Genomic DNA, 20,780 nt, shown 5'->3' with positions numbered 1-20,780 from the left:
GGGCACCTGGGTGGCTCAGTTGGTTGAGCGTCCGACTTTGGCTCAGGTCATGATCTCACAGTTTGTGGGTTGAAGCCCTACATTGGGCTCTGTGCTGAAAGCTTAGAGCCTGGAGCCTGCTTCCGATTCTGTTTCTCCCTCTCTCTCTGCCCCTCCCCCACTCATGCTCTGTCTCTCTCTCTCTCTCCTTCAAAAATAAATAAAAACATTAACAAAAATTTAAAAATAAATAAATAAATAAATAAATAAATAAAATTCACCAAACTAATTTCCAACCATCTTTACGTTAATGTTCCCTCTGGTGTACAAACAGTTATTTAAAACCCCTTGATGGTGAAGCCATGGGCTTAGCTGCTTCAAACACTAACTACCCATGCCTTAAGCGTGAACTGAAGTTAGTTAATCCACACATTATTCTACTTTTTTGCCACAGGACTTTAAAATAAGTTACCAATGTAATATTTATGCAAACATTTTTACAGTACAGAAGAAAGGAAACTTATTCTGAGTAATCAAATGAAATAAATCAAAAGAAGGGAGAAATTAATAATTTGCAACATACAATATCAGGGATACTCAAGGGTACATTAAATCTATCAGAGTGCATACTTTGAGATCAAGAAACAGTGCCTAGCTAAAAAAATAAAAATATTGAATTTAAATGTGCAATGGAGACCTGGAAAAACTGGTAAGATACTATGAAAATTAAGCCAATGAATTAGAAGGACAGTTATAAGAATTCTCCCAGAACACAGCAGAAAAGGGGAAAGAGATAAATTAAAGAAAAAAGAAATAAAAAACTTGAGGGACTCAAAGTACATGTAATATGAAATGCAGAACATGAAAACAGAGTAGTTTCTACTATTTAGGCAATCCAAAATTGCCAACTGAATATTTATCCAAGTTATTTATGCTTATAATTAAACTCAAGAAGTTTAATTTTAATACAGAATTTGAATAGTGACTGTCATTCTAGATCTGTATTATCCAACATGGTAGCCACATACCAGTATTGAGCACTTGAAATACATCTAATACAAACTGAGATGTACTGGGACGTGTAGGTAGCTCAGTCAGTTTGGCCTCTGACTTAGGCTCAGGTCATGATCTCACAGTTCACCAGTTCGAGCCCGTGTCAGGCTCTGTACTGACAGCTCAGAGTCTGGAGCCTGCTTTGGATTCTGTGTCTCCCTCTCTCTCTGCCCCTTCCCTGCTCATGCTCTGTCTCTCTTAGAAATTAATAAACATTAAAAAAAATTAAAAAAGCAAACTGAGATGTACTGTAAATGTAAAATTTATGTTGATTTTGTAGACTATGAAAATAATATGAAATATCTAATTAAAATTTTTAACATTTTTTACATGATGAAATGATCATATGTTTGATATGCAGAGTTAACATATATTACTAAAATTTATTCTTGTTTCTTTTTACTTTTTTAATATATCTGTCCAAAAATATTTTTATTGGACAGTACTGCTCTAGACAATACTAACTTGCCTTGGAAACATTTTATTGCTCTTATTTAGAATTACTTTCAAAGCCCTGGGGCACATTCCTGGGAAAACTTTAGAAGCAAATTTCACTTGAATGTGGACCAGATCTTGGAAAACAGTCAAAAGTCATTTTGAAGTAAGCCTGTTAAATGAGGTGGTGATAAAAGTGGATAACACATGAGGAATCAAAAACAAAGTTTAGCAACTAAATATTGAATCTTCTAATTTTGTGTGACTCATAAATTGGATTTTAGTACATCTCGTTAGAAAATTCCTTTTTCTATAAAATTAGAAGTTCTTACTAACCTATTTCGAAGACTTCTGAAGCCCTCTTATAATTGTAAATAACTGCCCTTTACCCTTGATGTTATAAGATTGTGGAATTGGTTTTGGAATCTGCAGAAATACCTAAAGAATTATATTTTAGCCATGTTCGAATCCACTGATGGTACTATTCACACTAGGAACAGAGACTTTAACCATCATAAGACAAGCCCACTAAGGTGCATTTCCTGTTTTTTCTTTCCCTTTTGTGTGTTATCACTGGGCCCTCTCTTTGTAAATAAAATAAAAGTTTACATACTCCCACACTATACTTATTCATCCCTAAGAAGACCCTTTAGATTTCATGAAATAGTTCCTTCACTTTCCCTTTTGTTTTTTTCAACTATAAAAGATATTTCTTTGCATTTGATTTAGTGAGCCTAGTTATACTATTTTCTTACATTTTGATAAGTGTTCATCCAATGACATTAACTATAAACACTTCAATAAGAACTGAAAAATAATAAAATTGTTTTAATTGGTATTTAGAGAAAATCTTTCAAAGCTAGTGAATAGATTTATAAAGGTAATAAATCTTTTGGTCTTTTTCCATGTGGTTCTGGCAGAGTTTGCAATAGGAAAATAAATAAAATTCTTCCACTGCAAATGTATCTGTTATGTCTCTGAGCAGGAATGTGCTTTTTAATAAAACACTGAGTGTGCATATGCTGTTTTAGTCAAATAACCTAAGGGTGAAAATACATATTCAGTCATAACCTCAAATGCTCTGAAGTTTTCCCTTCCATTTTCAATGAACTCTCCTACCATCATGTTTTTTTTTTTTTCAAGGACTCTAGGAAAAATGCTGTATTCTTCAGATACTGTGTATGGTGTATGTGTTTTTGGCTGGTGCAAAGTATTTTCATATGGCCTCTAATGGATAACACAAAGCCTGTCCACACTGAATAAAAATGATTAAAGCCATTTGTTAATGAATAAATTTATTAAACATTAAATAAGCTTTGATTCTGGGCATAGTAACAGGCTTTTTACCTATGATTCAAGATTCTCCAATCTTAAAAATAAACGTCAGTTCTATCTCAAAGTGATAATTAAGCAAGTTGGAAAAACAATTCTTAGAACAGAGTAGGATCTCACAAAATATTTGTTGAATAAATGAACCATTGAACTATGTTGTAATAATAGAAACAACTAATGTTTATTAAGTGCCTGTTCTATGCCAGACCCTATAAGAACATGATGTAATTTGATATGTATAACAAGTTTGCACAAATTATATATTTTTTAAAGTTTTTATTTAACTCTGGTTAGTTAAGATATAGTGTTATATTAGTTTCAGGTGTACAATTTAGTGGTTCAGCACTTCCGTACATCACCCTGTTCTCATCAAAAGCGCACTCCTTAATCCCCAACAACTATTTCACCCATTTCCCCCTCCTCTCCCTTCTGGTAACCATCACTTCATTCTCTACAGTTAAGAGCCTGTTTTTTCCTTTGTCTCTTTCTCTCCCATTTCTCTCCTTTGCTTGTTTGTTTTGTTTCTTAAATTCCACAGATGACCCAAATCATATAGTATTTGTCATTCTCTGACTTATTTCACTTAGCATTATACTCTCTAGCTCCATCTATGTCATCGCAAATGGCAAGATTTCATTCTTTTTAATGGGTGAATAGTATTCCATTGTATGTATATACCACGTTTTCTTTATCCATTCATCAATTGATGGACACGTGGGCTGCTTCTATATCTTGGCTATTCATGCTGCTATGAACATAGGGTGCATGTATCCCTTTGGATTAGTGTTCTTGTATTCTTTGGGTAAATACCCTTTAGTGCAATTGCTAGATCATAAGGTACTTCTAACTTTCTGAGGAACCTCCAAACTGTTTTCAAGAGTGGCAGCACCAGTTGGAATTCACGCCAACCATGCAAGAGGGTTCCCCTTTCTCTGAATCCTCACCAACACCTGTTGTTTCTTGTGTTATTGACGTTAGCCATTCTGACAGGTGTGACATGATTGTAATTTTGATTTGCATTTCTCTGATAAGTGATGATGAGCATTTTTCATGTGTGTCTGTTGGTCACCTGGATGTATTCTTTGGAGAAATGTATGTTCATCTCTTCTGCCTATTTTTTTTTTTTCAACGTTTTTTATTTATTTTTGGGACAGAGAGAGACATAGCATGAACGGGGGAGGGGCAGAGAGAGAGGGAGACAGAATCGGAAATAGGCTCCAGGCTCTGAGCCATCAGCCCAGAGCCTGACGCGGGGCTCGAACTCACGGACTGCGAGATCGTGACCTGGCTGAAGTCGGACGCTTAACCGACTGCGCCACCCAGGCGCCCCTCTTCTGCCTATTTTTTAAGTGGGTTGTTTTTTGGGTGTTGAGTTATACAAGTTCTTTATATATTTTGTATATTAGCCATATATTGGATATGTCACTTGCAAATAACTTCTCCCATTCCATAGATTGCCTTTTAGTTTTGTTGATTGTTACCTTTGCTGTGCAGAAGCATTTTATTTTGATGTAGTCCCAAAAGTTTATTTTTGTTTTTGTTTTCCTTGCCTCAGGAGACATATCTTGAAAGAAATTGCTACCACTGATGTCAAAGAGGTTACTGCCTGTGTTGACCTCTAGGATTTTGATGGTTTCAGGACTCACATTTAGGTCTTTAATCCTTTATGAATATATTCTTTTGTATGGTATAAGAATGTGGTTCAGTTTCATTCTTTTGCATGTTGTCCAATTTTCCCAACACCATTTGTTGAAGAGACTATCTTCATATCTTCATTGCATATTTTTTCCTGCTTTGTCAAAGATTAATTGACCATATAATTTTGGGTTTATTTCTGGGTTTTCTATTCTGTTCCATTGATTTATGTGTAAAATTTTGTGCAGGTACCAGACTGTTTTGATTACTGTAGATTTGAAGTCCAGAATTGTGATACCTTCAGCTTTACTTTGCCTTTTCACGACTGTTTTAGCTATTTAGGGTCTTCTGTGGCTTCATAAAAATTTGGGGATTATTTGTTCTCATTACGTGAAAAATGCTGTTGGCATTTTGATACAGATTGTACTAAATGTGTAAATTGCTTTGGGTAGTATACACATTTTAACAATATTTCTCTTCCAATCCATGAGCATGAAGTGTCTTTCCACTTCTTTGTGTCATCTTGAATTTCTTCCATCAGTATTTTATAGTTTTGGGAGTACAGATCTTTCACTTCTTTCGTTAGGTTTATTCCTAAGTATCTAATGCAACTGTAAATCTGGTGCAACTGTAAATGGGATTGTTGCTGCCTCCCATAGATTTTGGAGCTTTAATTATAACTTGCTTCCCTGTTCTTTTAAATTTCTTCTTTGATTTCCTGGTTGACCCATCCATTGTTTAGTGGCATCTTATTTAACTTCCATGTATTTGTGGTCTTTCCAGATTTTTTTCTAGTGGTTGACTTCTAGTTCCATAGTATTATGGTCAGAAAATATGCATGGAATTATTTGGATCTTCTTGAATTTGTTAAGGTTTGGTTTTTTTGCACAAGTTATATATTATCCCAATTTGATATGAGGAAAGGAGGTGGACACAAGTTGGGTAATAGACTTAGGGCTACGTAGGTAGTAAATTATGGTGTGAGATTTGGATCTAGGTCCAAAGAACTACAAAGACTATCCTATGAAGACACCTGACATTGTCCTAACACCATGATCTTCTGAACCTGTGATTGCATGTCAAAACACATCCAGGTATGGTCCAGATAACTGTAGCTCATGGTGAAGCATATGTGGTTGAGAATGCAATTTGATCACCAAAATGGTATAGGCAGTGAAGAACTGACTCAGAGCAAATTCAGTACTCCAGGAAGACCATTTATCCAATGTTAAAGATCATGAAAGGATGACACTGATTTTACTATATAGCTCACATAATTGAACATGCACAAGAAATATGCTGTATTGCTTTTCTATTGCTTGTGGTAACAAATACCACAAACTTCATGGCTTAAAACAACCCAAATTTATTATCTTACTGTTCTTCAAGTCCCAACATCCAAGTGTTGGCAAGGCTGTCTTTCTTTCTAGCGTTTCTAGGGGAGAATTTGTTTTTCTGACTCTGCAATTTGTTGAACTGTTTTTGTTTTTGTTTTTAATCACAAATGGATGTTCTACTTTGCCAAATGCCTTTTCTGCATCTATTGAAAGGATCGTATGGTTCTAGAGGCTCGTGGCATCCCCTGGCTTGTACACTCCTTTCTGCATCTTCAAAGCCAGCAGCAGTGGGCTTTTCATATCATATCAGTCTGACCTTGTTTCCATTGTCACATACCTTCCCCTGATCTCTTCTTCCTCCTTTGTCTACTTTCAAAGCACCTTATGATTACATTGAGCCCATTTAAATAATCCAGTATAATTTCTGATTCTCAAGATCCTAATAACAATCACATCTCTAAAGTCTCTTTTGACACAGGTTCCAGGGATTAGGGCATAGATATTTTTGGGGAGTTGTTATTTTATCTAACACATATACTAGGTCAGGTATCGGTGCCCTTCACTATTAGTATTCAGTAGCACCATCAGTATTCACTACCAGTACCAGTATTTACTATTACTATTCCTTATCCTTTGCTATTTGTCTTGTGTTTCTTGATTTTATAAACTGTTAAAAATTGGTTACCTGAAAAACAGATTTAGATTCTGAGATTTTGGAGAGTATTCCTAGGATCAACACTAGTCAGTGAGTGAATAACACAGGATAGAAGTTGAACTGTAATGAAATCACTCAAAGGTCTTAGTCCCATGGAAAGCTGAGAAGTTGGTATGGTCCTTCAGAGTTGTATCATCTTGAGGCAGGGACCTTAGACCTTGATGTCTCTGCATCAACCAGTCCGTGGAAACTGGTTGCTTCTCCTCCCCTCTCCAGAGTTGGCATGGCAAAGGGATTCAGCTGAGAGCCTTCAGTAAGCAACATTCCTATTACCCGGGGGTATGAGTGTCTCCATTCTGAAAGGATTCTGAAAAGCATCCACAATACAAACTAAGCCAATTCTGGAACAATATTTTATGTCATACTTTATGTCTTTATTCTTCATTGTAGGAAAATCCAGGAGAAACCACTCTGAGTTAAATATATTCATCAAAGAGCAATAGGACCCAATATGCATAAATTTAGTTGAGCTTAGTTTCTTGTTCTTCCTTGGCATAATCTATCCCCACAGGCACACCATTTGCGGTTTTTCCTTTTTTTTTTTTCCTAGCTGTAAAGTGACACTTGAAATAAACTGATGTCTCTTACTAGTGCTAATGTGTTTAATTAGATAATGACAGACACTTTACTAAGAAAAGAACAAATATCACTTTCAATGTTGCAATTACTCATCTGTATTTAAGTTATGAAAAAGTGTTATCATCTTCCTTCCAGGATGGATTTTGGATAATAAATGGAAAATATTCTTATGATTATTATTCTTTAATTCCACTTCTCTAAAGATGTGAACAGTAATTTTCTATCATACAATTGACAGAGGGAAAATGGTCTACACCCTTCTTTACTTAGCTTTATCTGTGTGGAGAGCTCTAGAAAAGAGCAGGAGTAGAATAGGAATAAAAAGGGTCAGGAAATTAACACCCATTGTGGCTCATACTTAATATTTTTATCCTTTGGGAACCTGAGAAAAATTAGTTTGAGGGCCCAGTTTCTTGGAAGCAAAACTGTGTCAGCAGTTCTAAAGCCCCTGGGGGGCAGTTTTAGGTCATTTTTCTCTCTTCCAAGCAAAGGAGGTAATCAGGTAGAAAATGCACTTAAGTAAACCGTGCTTCAGAGAAAAAATAAAACAATCAAAGGCTTTTCATCCTAACTTTCATAAAGAAGTTAAACATTCTTGACATCCTAGGTAATCAATGATTCAATGATGAGAAAAGTGTTTTGGTGTGAGTGCTGATAAAATACAACTAATTTCTTATTTCTTACTGTTTGCAAAGAAAAGGGGAAAAAGATATTCATTGATTTGCTTTTATTCTCTCATTGATAAATAATATTCCAAAAAAAAACACATAGCAACTTGACATTATGGCATACAAGGGTATATTAGTTTCCTAGGGCCGTCATAACAAAATATTTCAGAATTAGATGGTTTAAAACCACAGAAATTTATTTTCTCACAGTTGTGAAAGCTAGAAGTCCTAAATCAGTGTGTCAGCAGAGTTGGCTCCATTTGAGTGCTCTGAGAGACAATCTGTCCCATGCCTCTCTCTCAGCTTCTGGGAGCAACTACAATCCTGGTATTCCTTGGTTTGTAGATGCATCACTCTAATCTCTGCCTCTGTCTTCACATGATGTTTGCTGTGGGTTTCTATGTCTAAATTTCTCTCTTCTTATAAGGATACTAGTGATAGGGATTAGGGTGTACCCTAATCCTAACTTGATTATCTTAGTTTGATTATATCTGCAAGGACCCTATCTCCATATATGGTCACATTTACAGGTATCAGGAGTTAGGGCAGTAACATATGTTTGGGGGGGGCATAATTGAACCCATAACAAAAGGGAAGAATTGATAAGAAGAGTTAAACATGTATAGAAGACTAGAGATTTCAGATCTAGTGAGGGAAAGTTAATGCCTTAAGTGTACGGCCTTGATCTTTATATAGTGTGGTTTGCAGACCAGTAATGTGGGCAACACCTAAGAACTTAGCAATGCAGAATCTCAGGTTTTATCCCAAACCTACTGGATCAAAATTTGACAGCAACAAAATTTCTCTGTGATTCAAATGTACACATTTAGTTTGAGAATCATGTTGTAGGGCCCACAGTCCAGAACTTTATTAGATACATAATTCTATTGACTGATGCCACAAGGACGTCACTTATGATTTTTCCTGTCTTTTCTAGCTACAAAATACACTTGAAATAAAATAATGTTTTTTATCAGGCTAGCAAGTAGATAAAATATTTAATTATAGGAAGATACTTTACCAAGATGGCATAACAAATACCACTTTCAACTCTGCATAAATGTAACCAAATGTATAGTGGCTTACCATAGAAGTTTACCTCTCACTCAAAGTTCAAAACAGATGCTCCTGATCTCAGAGCAACTTTCCTTTCAGTGACAATTCAGAGATCCAGGATCCTTCCATTTTGGGCTCTACCACCTTCATCGTGTGACTTCCAAGTTCATGCTGATCATCTTCTCTGGGACAGTGGACAGGGCAAGAGCAAGGTGACTATGGGGGCAATTTTATAGTTTAGGGAGATACGGATCACCTCAACTCCCATTTCATTGGTTAGAATTCTGTCTCTTGGCCATATCTTCCTAGGAGTGAGATCGGGAGGTGTGGTCTAGCTGTGTGATAAAGAAGAGGAAATAGGTTTGCTGTCCAACAAACCAACTCTATCTCAGGCATTTATGTTTGAAGCAGTAGATTATCTCTGACACCAATCTGTGAGATCCTGTGCCACAAAATATTCATCCTTAGCATTTTAATAGCTCATTCTCTAAAAGAGGTATAAGGAATTGCATGGCTACCTTTAAATCCAACTAAACACAGACCCTAAACTACTACAGGGTAATGTTGTGAGAAATCATTAAAAGGAGGGGATAGGAGGTTAAATCGGTTGCCAAAGCCTGACTTTTCATAGATTTATTCTTCAGTTCCATTAACAGCTTTTGCTTACCTACTTTGTGTAAGCAATGATAATAAAAATATTAAAAGGACACAGATCATGAACTCAGGAATTTTCATAGTCTAAAAAAGGGACTCAAGTTTGTTCTCACATTGGGATCCTCCAGGTAGGAGGTGGGCAAATTTACCAGATACGTAAATTATTTTGATGATCAGACTCTACCCTAAGACAATTAAATCAGAATTGCTGGGGAAAGGAGCAGATGTTTATTTGTATTCTTTAAAAGTTCCTCAAGGAAGTCTAATGTCCAGACAAGGCTGAGAACTCTTCAATGTTTGGAACTCCCAGTCAATTATCTTAAAATTTTTACCTATAGCCTATAAATGTGGCTGAGGAAATCCACAAATTCACATTTACCAGAACCATAAAGAAGCACCCTTTATGTGACCCAGCCATCAGAGTCCATGCTTTAACCAGATTCCTAAAGAACTTTTTCAAATCTTTTCCTCTTTCACTTCCTTCCTCCCACCTACTCTCAGCTGGTGACCTTACTTTCTCCTTCACTGAGAAAATATAAACAATTAGAAAAGAACCTCCACTGACTCACAAATTCAACAATTCAAAATGATAAATTCAACCATTTACAGTCTCTATAACCACACATGATGATATACAGTCACAGAAACAAAAATTGCTTTAGGTATTCCAAGAAGAAAAGAATTCACTACAGGGATTTGAAAAGACAGGCAGAGTGAAGTTTAAGAAAACTTCTGTTAATATATAAGAAATCAGGAAATACCAGAATTATAGGAAAGCATCACATATGGCCTCCACTTCCTACAACACTACAGTGAGTAATATGCACGAAGGTGCCTGTAAGGTTATGGAAAAGCTTATATATGACAGTCCAGCTTACTCAACTCAAGAAAAAAATTTTCAGCAATTCTCTCTCGTCTCTGAGTTCATTGTTTTTTTATTTGTTTGTTTGTTTTTGTTTTTCCTTTTTATGTTCTATGAAGATACCCATACGCTGGCTGTTTGTATCGTTTAGTCTTTCATATTTTCCCTTATTTCTTTGTCTGCTCTTCTATCAACTATAATTGTGAACTTGTCCATTTCCTCCTTTGCATCTTATATTTTGAGGCTCTGTTATTAAATGCACACATAATTTGAGTTTGTTATATATTCTTAATTGGTATTTTTATCATTATGAAATATCTTGTTTTCATTCATTAATAAAACTTTTTATTTCGCATTCTATTTTGGTAGAAATAGATCCATATTAACCTTATGTTTAGTGCTTCCAAGATATACCCTATTTTAACTCTCACTTTCAACCTATTTGTTTATTTCCCATTAAAGTGTATTTCATGTAAACCATATGTACACAAATCTTTCTTGTTTACTTACTCGCATAATCAGTCTTTTAACTGGAGCTAGAATGTATATTAATTTGCTATATAATATAATGTTGCTATTGAAAGATTTAAGTCTTCCATTTAGAAGTTTGGTTTTCATTCATTTCATTTATCTTTGTTACAACCTTTTCTCCTTTTGAATAAATACTGTATTTTTTTAATATAGTGTGTTTATTTTGTGTTGTTTTTTAATCTACAACCTTATGTGTTATTTTTAGTAGCTTCTCTCTCTAGAAAATATGAATACAATATGAATCTTCACATAATTTCAGTATCAATTCATATATTCACAAACATTTTTAAAGTCTTGCAACCAACTCCATTCATCACCTGTCGTTTTTTTATTCTTAGTATGTTTTTCTTCAATGTATGCCATTAACCCTACATTACTGTTTTTCTTTTAGCAGCCCATAATTTTTGTAAAGAGATTTAAAGCCACACACACACAATTATAACAAAAATATATTTTATGTTTATCTAAATATTTATCCTTCCTAAGTGATGTGGGAAACAAAAGCAGAAGGAAAAGGCAGATAAAATTAATTTTCCTTATAACCTGCAGCCCATTGACAAATATTTGAGGCAGGCAGAACAACATGTTTCTCCAGAAACTCCCCACTATCTTAATGCTAGTGATTTGCTAGAGGCAAAAACAAGCTTAGCTTGACAAGCGCTAGGCCTCCAGTATCCTGTGAGTCTTCTTTAGCATATGAAATCTCATTGGAAACTTCCCCTGGACTTCACCTCCCCCAACTCCATAGTATATACCCAGTCTCTCCATGATCATAGTCCTGGGGCAGCTCTTCCTGCCCATGGGTCTTGTCCCCACGCTTTAATAAAATCAACTTTTTGTACCAAAGATGTCTCCAAGAATTTTTTCTTGGTCATCGGCTCCAAACTACCCCACCATCACCCCAAAACTTCATGACTAAGAATCTTCATGTTTTCCTGCCCATTCAGTGTTTTATCTGGTATCACTTCCCTTGCTTTAAGACCACTTAATACAGTTTTGCTGGAGATAAATTTTCTCAGCTATTGTTTTTCTGAATATGTATTTAACCTTCATTTGTGAAAGGTATTTTCAGTGGATAGATAAATCTAGGTTAACATTTCTCTTTCATCACATTAAAGTTAAAGATGTCTCACTGTCTTCTTGTTTGCACTGTTTCTTTTTTTTTTTCTTTTCAGATTTTTATTTAAATTCTACTCAGTTAACATACAGTGCAATATTGGTTTCAGGAATAGAAGTTAAGTGACTCATCACTTACACAGGACACCCAGTTGTTTGTCCTGTTTCTTGTCAGAAGTCAGCTATCACTCATTGTTCTTTCTTATGTAATGTAACCACTCTCTCAGTTTATTTCTACTTTATGTTGCAGACTATTACAAACTAGATGCCCTGGAGAGCTTTGCTTTTGTTGTCATTTAGAGATTTAGATTTCTTCTAAGCTGTTGGTCTGTTATACCTTAGGGCATATGTCTGCAAACTTTTTGTAAAATGCCACATTATAAATACTTAGGCTTTATAAGCCACATAAGTCTTTGTGGCATATTTTTCTCATTTTCTCTTTTGTTATAAATGCTTTAAAAATATAAAATAATACTTAGCTGGTAACCACACACAAAAAAGGCCATGGGCTAGATTGCCTGTGGGCTGTAGCTTTCCAACCCCTGCAGCCTGGGCAACAAGGTCATCGTTGGTATGGTGGCTGCTGTATTGCTGCTGTGTCCAGTTTCCAATAGGGAGTGAGGAAGGAGAGGGTGTGGATGAGGTGCATCTAATGTTTTAAATCCTGGAGGTCCAAGACTTCTATTTACATTCCACTGATGAAGTTTTCATCACTAGACCACCCCTAACTTTGACAGAGGCAGGGAAATGTAGTTAGTTGGTCAACTGTGTGACCACAGCTCTGTTGTGTGGGAAAAGGAAGAATGGAATTTGGTGAATCATCAGCAGTTTCCTTCATGATAGTTCTGAAAAAGTGTCAAATTATTACCCTGCTGTGACAACCACACTTTAGGTTACAGGACTGGATGGCTGAGCTCACGTCATGTTGCACATGTCTTTGTAAAATACTTCAAAATCTATTTTCCCATTCAGGAATGCTAAGCCAAGGGAATCATTATTAATTTATTTTTCCATTTACCCTTTTCTTGCCATCATGCTAAAATGTAATTGAACAAGTCAGTGAAGGGGCGCCTGGGTGTCTCAGTCGGTTAAGTGTCTGACCCCTGATTTCAGCTCAGGTCATGAACTCATAGCTCATGAGATTGAGCCCTGTGCTGAGAGTGGAGCCTGCTTGGTATTCTCTCTCTCCTGCTCTCTCTGCCCCTCCCTTGCACATGCTCTGTCTCTCTTAAAACAAATAAGCATTAAAGAAAAAAAAAAGTCAGTGAAATTATTTAATATGTGGATTAAATAATTGAGAAATTATTAAGAAATTATTAAGAAATTAATTCTACCAATTAAGAAATTGGTAGAATGTATGATTCTTGGCTTAGAATAAATGTCATTATTTTAAGAAATGCTACATCACTATTGCTTCTCATTGCAGACAAGATGACATTTGGAGAAAAAATTGGACACTAATGACTGAGTTAAAAAGTGACTCAGAAGAATCAAATATTTATTGGGAAGAAATTTTAGAAATACTTTAAACGTATTTTGCTCATACTTATTTATCTCTTCCTGTAGGCATAACAGTAATGTATCATTTAAAAATCATGTCTATCCAACATAGTTCTTTTTTTAAGGATAAGATACTAAAAGATAAAACTGAATGATATTTGAAGCAGCAGTGTTTTTCTTTTTTTAGTGGTATATAAAAAAGTTTGCCTTACAGTCAATACTATCTTAGATCTGATGAAACAAAGCATTGCAAATGTTATAATTGAGGTCTTCATTTAAATAATATGTCAATTCTAATGAAAATATGAGCAAAACTGTATAATTATAAAATACAAATTGCTAGTCATCATAGTAAAGATATTAAGGTTATATAGACTATTAGCCCTTATAAAAGCAAAGTTAGTAAGAAAATGTAGGGACTAGATTAGTGGCATCTTAACATTAAACTGTTCTCACATCAAGGTTAAGAAAAAAAAAGCTAGAAAATTTTTCAACAGTCCTTAAAATACGTATATATATTTTTTCTAGCAGGCTGCTAGAGTCTTTGTCTTTATCACCATGGGGTTATTCTAGGGGCCTGAGGATATATGTTTAACTAAATTCATCCATAATTATTTCCTGTTAAAATTATTGAAAACCAAGAATTGATGCCAAAGGAAAATACAAGTGTGTGTTCAAAGGGCCATGATTAAACTACAGCTTTCAAATGTGTGCACCATTACCAGAGGATTTAATGCACTTGTACAACAAAGATTTTGTATTAAGAATTAATTTCCAGGGGTGCCTGGGTGGCTCAGTCGGTTAAGCGTCCGACTTTGGCTCAGGTCATGATCTCACTGTTTGTGAGTTCGAGCCCCGCGTCAGGCTCTGTGCCGACAGCTCAGAGCCTGGAGCCTGCTTCAGACCCTGTGTCTCCTTCTCTCTCTACCCTTCCCCCGTTCACACTGTCTGTCTCTCTCTCAAAAATAAATAAACATTAAAAAAAAAAAGAATTTCCAAAAGTCAAAATCAGGGGCTTGGTTCATTACAGTTTAACAAATTTATATATTTTATCATATTCAGGATATATAATTTAATTATTAATCAGACCTTTCTTTTTTAAGACACAATTTTCTGGTAGAAATATGAATTAGGTAAAATATTATATTTTTCTGACATTTCTATTATCTTTTAATTTATTTATTAAAATTTTTTTTAACATTAATTTATTTTTGAGAGAGAGAGAGAGAGAGAGAGCAAGCACGAGCAGGGGAGGGGCAGAGAGAGAAGGAGACACAGAACCTGAAGAAGCTTCAGGCTTTGAGCTGTCAGCACAGAGCCCGATATGGGGCTCAAACCCATGAACGATGAGATCATGACCTGAGCCAAAGTTGTAACGCCTAACTGACGAAGCCACCCAGGCATCTCGAACATTTGTGTCGTCTTTTTAAATGTTCAAATCCAGACATAACACTGCAACCAATATGCCTTCTCCTTCAGTTCTCCAGTGCATTAATTAAAGAGCAAAGTGTCCCCCTTGTAGGGAATTTATTAGGGATTCCTAAAGACAGAAAACTCCTTATACCAAGCTGAGCTTTTAGAACTGGACCCATCTGAATTTCACTCCTAGATGTAGCATTTAATTAGCTCTATGGTCTTAGAAACGTTACTTAACCCTCGAAGTGCCTCAACGTATTTGCCTGTAAAATGGAAATAATAAGTATATAGCATGATAATATATATATACATATATATATATCATATATATGATAAATACATATTATATCATATGTATGATACAGTCCCTAGATTTCAATAAATAGTAGCTATTTTTATTACTGTTCAAATTACAATACAAAATTTTTAGGCTGTAAAGTACACATACGTGTATTTTTACTTATCAATTTACCAATAAAATGTAAGTTCTTTAACAGTGAGAGTATGTCAATTTTTTTTTTTATTTTTTTTCAACGTTTTTTATTTATTTTTGGGACAGAGAGAGACAGAGCATGAACGGGGGAGGGGCAGAGAGAGAGGGAGACACAGAATCGGAAACAGGCTCCAGGCTCCGAGCCATCAGCCCAGAGCCTGACGCGGGGCTCGAACTCACGGACCACGAGATCGTGACCTGGCTGAAGTCGGACGCTTAACCGACTGCGCCACCCAGGCGCCCCAATATGTCACTTTTTTCACCCATATTTATTTCCTCAATATTTGGCACATGGTTTTTACATCATCAACCTTTTTATAAAAAAATGGATGAATGGATATTTAGACCTATGAAGTGAGTATTTAAGGGAAGTTGAACAGCTCACAAGAGCAATTTCTGACTGCAGTCAGCATGTGGCTCTTTTTTTTTTTACAAAAAAAAATTGTTTAACGTTTATTTATTTTTGAGACAGAGACAGACCATGAACGGGGGAGGGTCAGAGAGAGAGGGAGACACAGAATCTGAAACAGGCTCCAGGCTCTGAGCTGTCAGCATAGAGCCCAGCGTGGGGCTCAAACTCACGGACCACGAGATCATGACCTGAGCCCAAGTCAGACACCCAACCGACTGAGCCACCCAGGTGCCCCAGAATGTTCCTTCAACAAAGAGATCTATGCCCCCAGAAAGTTGTGCTTTTGCTCAGAGACTGAGTTTTTCTTCAGTGTTGGAAGGTGTACTGTGAATACCAAATGGCGGCATGACCCTAGGAAAGTCTCATTCTCTGTGGTTTTAAATATCCTAGTCTGTAAAATGACAGAATTAGACAAAATTATTGTGTTAAAATATTTTCTTAGCAGAAGAGACTTTTTCTCAAAAGTAACCACTGATGGAGCTCCATTATATAGAACCGATATAACTAGAACTGGCATAGGAAATGTGTCTACATGTCTCTGTATGGGAGTGGGGGGCTGTGCCCCTCCAGAGAGGCAGAAAATACAGTCCATCAAGCATCATTTGAGTCACACTGCTTACCACCTACCCCCACCCACATTGACCATGCACATAAACCTATTAGCCAACTCTGAGAGAATGCTAGAGATCCACTGATCCCAATTTTGAAAATGGAAAAGATGATCCCTGGGTTCTACTCCAGATTTAATGTTCCATAAAATTCTAATATTAAGGTTTACAAAACCCTATATTCCTATTTTCACCCATTGCTTTTTAAAAACTGAGACAACTAAATGAAAAGAATAGGATTAAAGATTCCCTGTTAGTTTCAGGACATTGTGGTAGAGGTAAACCAGGTAAAACTGAAACAGACCAATGAGCAAGAGGATAGAACCGGAGCCCAGACTGAGTCAGACTGAGTTTGTATTTATTTATGCCATGTTATCACACTGACAGCGTCATCTTAAGCTACCAATGAATGAGTTAGAACAGACATCTCGTAAGTGCATTGTGTGACTGAACTGACCAACTGTTTGGCTGAATTGACTGAACTGTTTCTAGTATAATGTGGATATAGCCTGAGAGTTAGAGAAAGCTTGAGAGGACTTTGACTCTTCCTACTCTAGAGAAAAAGCAAAAGAAGCAATAGGCAGGTACAATGCAAGAATATGATGAGTAGAACAATCAGTAGGGGAGCAATCAATAGCCTACTCACGAGTAGGTACAATATTTGATTTCAAGGAAACTCCCTTCTACTTTAAAAGTTATTTTAAAATAAAGAAATGTTGAACAGAGATGATACGAGGCAGATGGCGGGAAAGGGTAATTTAAGACTAAAGAGTGAAAACTGCAGCAATTAATACACTATTCTTCACTCAGAGTAAGATAATCTTAGTTGTTACTATGAAAATTCATTTTGATCCTGTTAAGTTTTGTGTGTTATAACATCAATACTAACTTTTAACATAAAGCAAAAAGAAAGCTGAGTTGTTGGGAAATGTGTTCCTATCACACACACACACACACACACACACACAAACACACACAAACACACAATCTGTTCCAAAGCCAAGGAAAATTTCTTTATAGCATTCTTTTACCACTTATATGTCACTATTTATATTCATTCATCAGTCCTGGTAACATTAGAAGTAGTTGTTTCTACTTGGTCAGAAATTCCACCTTGCTTTATTGTAAGCATGGAACAAAAACATTATATTTCTCTTCCTGAAAGGCATACCTTTTTTTTTTTAACACAGTGAAAATTATAGATTAAAGTATGGGAATTTTACTCAAGAAATATTGATGAATATTCACACATGGGTTGAAGAATATAAAATATGAAATATTTTGGATCTTTCCTAAAAGTTAGGGAATAAAAATATCTTTGGAAGTCACTCCAAAACAAAACAAAACAAAACAAAAAACACAACAACAATAACCTTCAAAAAACAAAAACAAAAATACTTCTAACATCACAGGGTAAATGACAGATGTATTTATGTTATTGGTAAATTAAGACACTTTTGGACAAACTTAAGAAAGAAAATGGCATGCTATTGTGAATTAATATCAATTATGATGTACTTATGAAGTAATAGTGACAATTAGAGAAAAGGTGATATAATTTCATATATATGGCAACAGTATAATTCCAAGATAACCTTCTCCACTTTATTTTTCTCCATGGCACTTATCTCCTTATATTTTATTATTTCTAAGATCATTTACACCTTTTTGTTTATATGTATCTCTCCTCACTATAAATATAGATCTCCTACTAGAATATAATTTTGTTGTTTTATTTACCACTGTATTCCCAACATTTTTTTAATTTGCTAGGTGACAAATAGGGTAGAATGAATGAACTCATATGTGGCAGTATGTGCCAAGAGATATCCTAGTCAATTTCCTGGAAAATAAAGACAGAATCCTCTTGAAGTCAGGCAAAAAGATCAAGTTAACTAGGAGGGGGGATGAAGTCAACATGGACTCAAATTCAAAGGAACTTTTAATGCTGGTAGGTAAAAGACAGATGCATATAAATATGAGTTCAGATTTTAGTAAAGGCAGAGTAGCTTAAATAAGGCTAAGTCTCCTGCAAGTAATTATGATAACAAAATAATGTATAAACCAATTTGGAGCACTTTAGAACAACCAAAGGCAGGCAGCAATTATGGTAGATTTCAACCCTTGAAAGAATTAAATGGCACTGTGTCAGATCCACATTGATTTGACTTTTCCCCATAGGCATTTTTCAATTCATATGGCAGAGGACTGCTATAATTCAAGCAGAAATCTGCTGTTTTATCAGGTTGGGGTGTCAGAGAACAGAGTTTAGACTACCAGATGAGCTGTAAATTGAAAGGGAAATTCCTGAGAAGGAAAGAACCACAGGGAAAGAGTCCCCAAATCAGCATATAAATTTTCCTCCAGTTCTTGGCTGACCTTTGAATGCACAAGAAAACCCCAAGAAGTCTAATGGAAAACAACAGCTGGAAATTTGAAAAAGCTGAGCAGATATCTTAGCTACTGTCAACTGCAGAAGAGATAGAATACAGCATCTGAGTCTTGTTTTATACACTTTGGGATTTCCACAGAAATTACAGAAAGCCGTAACTTCACATTAAAAACCATAAACAAAACTAAAAACCCATTTTTAGATTAAGGACAAAATGAAAAAAGACATGTGTTTAAAAAATGTGGGGCGCCTGGGTGGCACAGTCGGTTAAGCGTCCGACTTCAGCCAGGTCACGATCTCGCGGTCCGTGAGTTCGAGCCCCGCGTCAGGCTCTGGGCTGATGGCTCGGAGCCTGGAGCCTGTTTCCGATTCTGTGTCTCCCTCTCTCTCTGCCCCTCCCCCGTTCATGCTCTGTCTCTCTCTGTCCCAAAAATAAATAAAAAACGTTGAAAAAAAAATTAAAAAAAAAAAAAGTAAAACTTAAAGTTCTGCATGTTCAAGGTAATATTAGTCAGTAATAATTTTTTTTTTTTGCTTTCTAGCATCAAACCAGTAGTCTAACATTAGTAGTCTAACATTCAATAAAACTATGACTAGACTTGCAAAGAAATAGGAGCTTGTTACTTGTAGTTAGAGAAAAGCAATGTACAGAAGGAAATATGCAGATGATCCAGGCGCTTAATTGGTAGCCATTCTAAAGCAATTACCACAAATACGTTTGAGGATATAAAGACCATGATCATGGCCAAAATGATTAATCATGTGTAAAAGCTCAGCAAGAAGTAAAACTATTAAAAAAACCCTGAAATATACAATATCTTAAATGAAAAATTCAGTGGATGGACTTAAGAGCAGACTGACAATGACAAATTAAAGGGTCAGTAAATTCAGAGACAGATTACTATAAATTATCCATGTGAATGATAAAGGGAATATAATGAACATAAAAAGAATCAGTGAAGCCTCATTGACTTGTGGGGAAATACCAATAGCCTATTGTTTGCTCATTTGAGGTCCCAGAGGTGAGGAAAAGATAATGAGGTACAAGAAAACTTTGGAGGTATAATGACTGAGAACATTCAAAAGCTATGGAAGACATTAACAGATCTAAGAAGCTCAGCAAATCACAAGCCACATACACACAGAAAAATCTAAAGACACACTGTTGTCAGACAACTCAAAGTGAAGTATAAAGTGAAAGTCTGAAAGCAGCCAAAGAAAAATGACATCTTATTTGCAAGAATAAAAATCATGCTGCCTCTTTGTCAAAAATAATGGAAGACCAACAATAACCGAGAATGACAAAGAGAAGAAGAAGTAGGAGGAGGAAGAGGAGGGGGGGCAGGGGGAGGAAGAAGAGGAGGAGGGGGAAACAAAGGAGAAAAACAACTATCAGCCCAGAATTCCATATCCAGCAAATATATTCGTTAAAAATGAAAACAAATTTAAGGAACTTTTCAGATAAACAAAAGCTAGAAAATTTGAGGAAAACTAAGCCACAAGAATTGCTAAAGGAAGTTCTTCAGATCAAGTGAACTAAAACCAAATGACAACACAGATTTGCAGGGCGAAATGGAAAGGAATGGAACAGTAAGCTTTGGTAAGCACAAAACACAATGCTTTTTTCCATTAATTTTTAAACAGTATAATCACTTAAAGCAATATGTATATGTATACATATATACATATGGCATTTTGGAAGTATTGGACTTTGGTAAGTTAAAACACAATTCTTAGAGAAAAACACCCAAACTGCAAGGACGTTTGGCTAAACAAGTTATTATAGGAATTAAAATAAAATTCCAAAAATATTTGATAAAGCAAAAAAAGGAAAGAAAGGATAACAGAATGAAAACATTTGAGAAACAAAATACCAAAAAATTGGATCCAGCAGTTTATAAAGAAGATAATATACTATATGCAAATGAGTTTTATTACAGCAGTGCAAGTTTGACTTAACATTGGACAATTTACCATATTAATGGAATAAATAAATTAATGGAATAA

Source organism: Neofelis nebulosa, chromosome 4 (genome assembly GCF_028018385.1).
Source record: "Neofelis nebulosa isolate mNeoNeb1 chromosome 4, mNeoNeb1.pri, whole genome shotgun sequence".
NCBI lineage: Eukaryota > Metazoa > Chordata > Mammalia > Carnivora > Felidae > Neofelis > Neofelis nebulosa.
The sequence above is the reverse complement of the archived record's forward strand: the minus strand, read 5'-3'. Positions refer to the sequence as shown.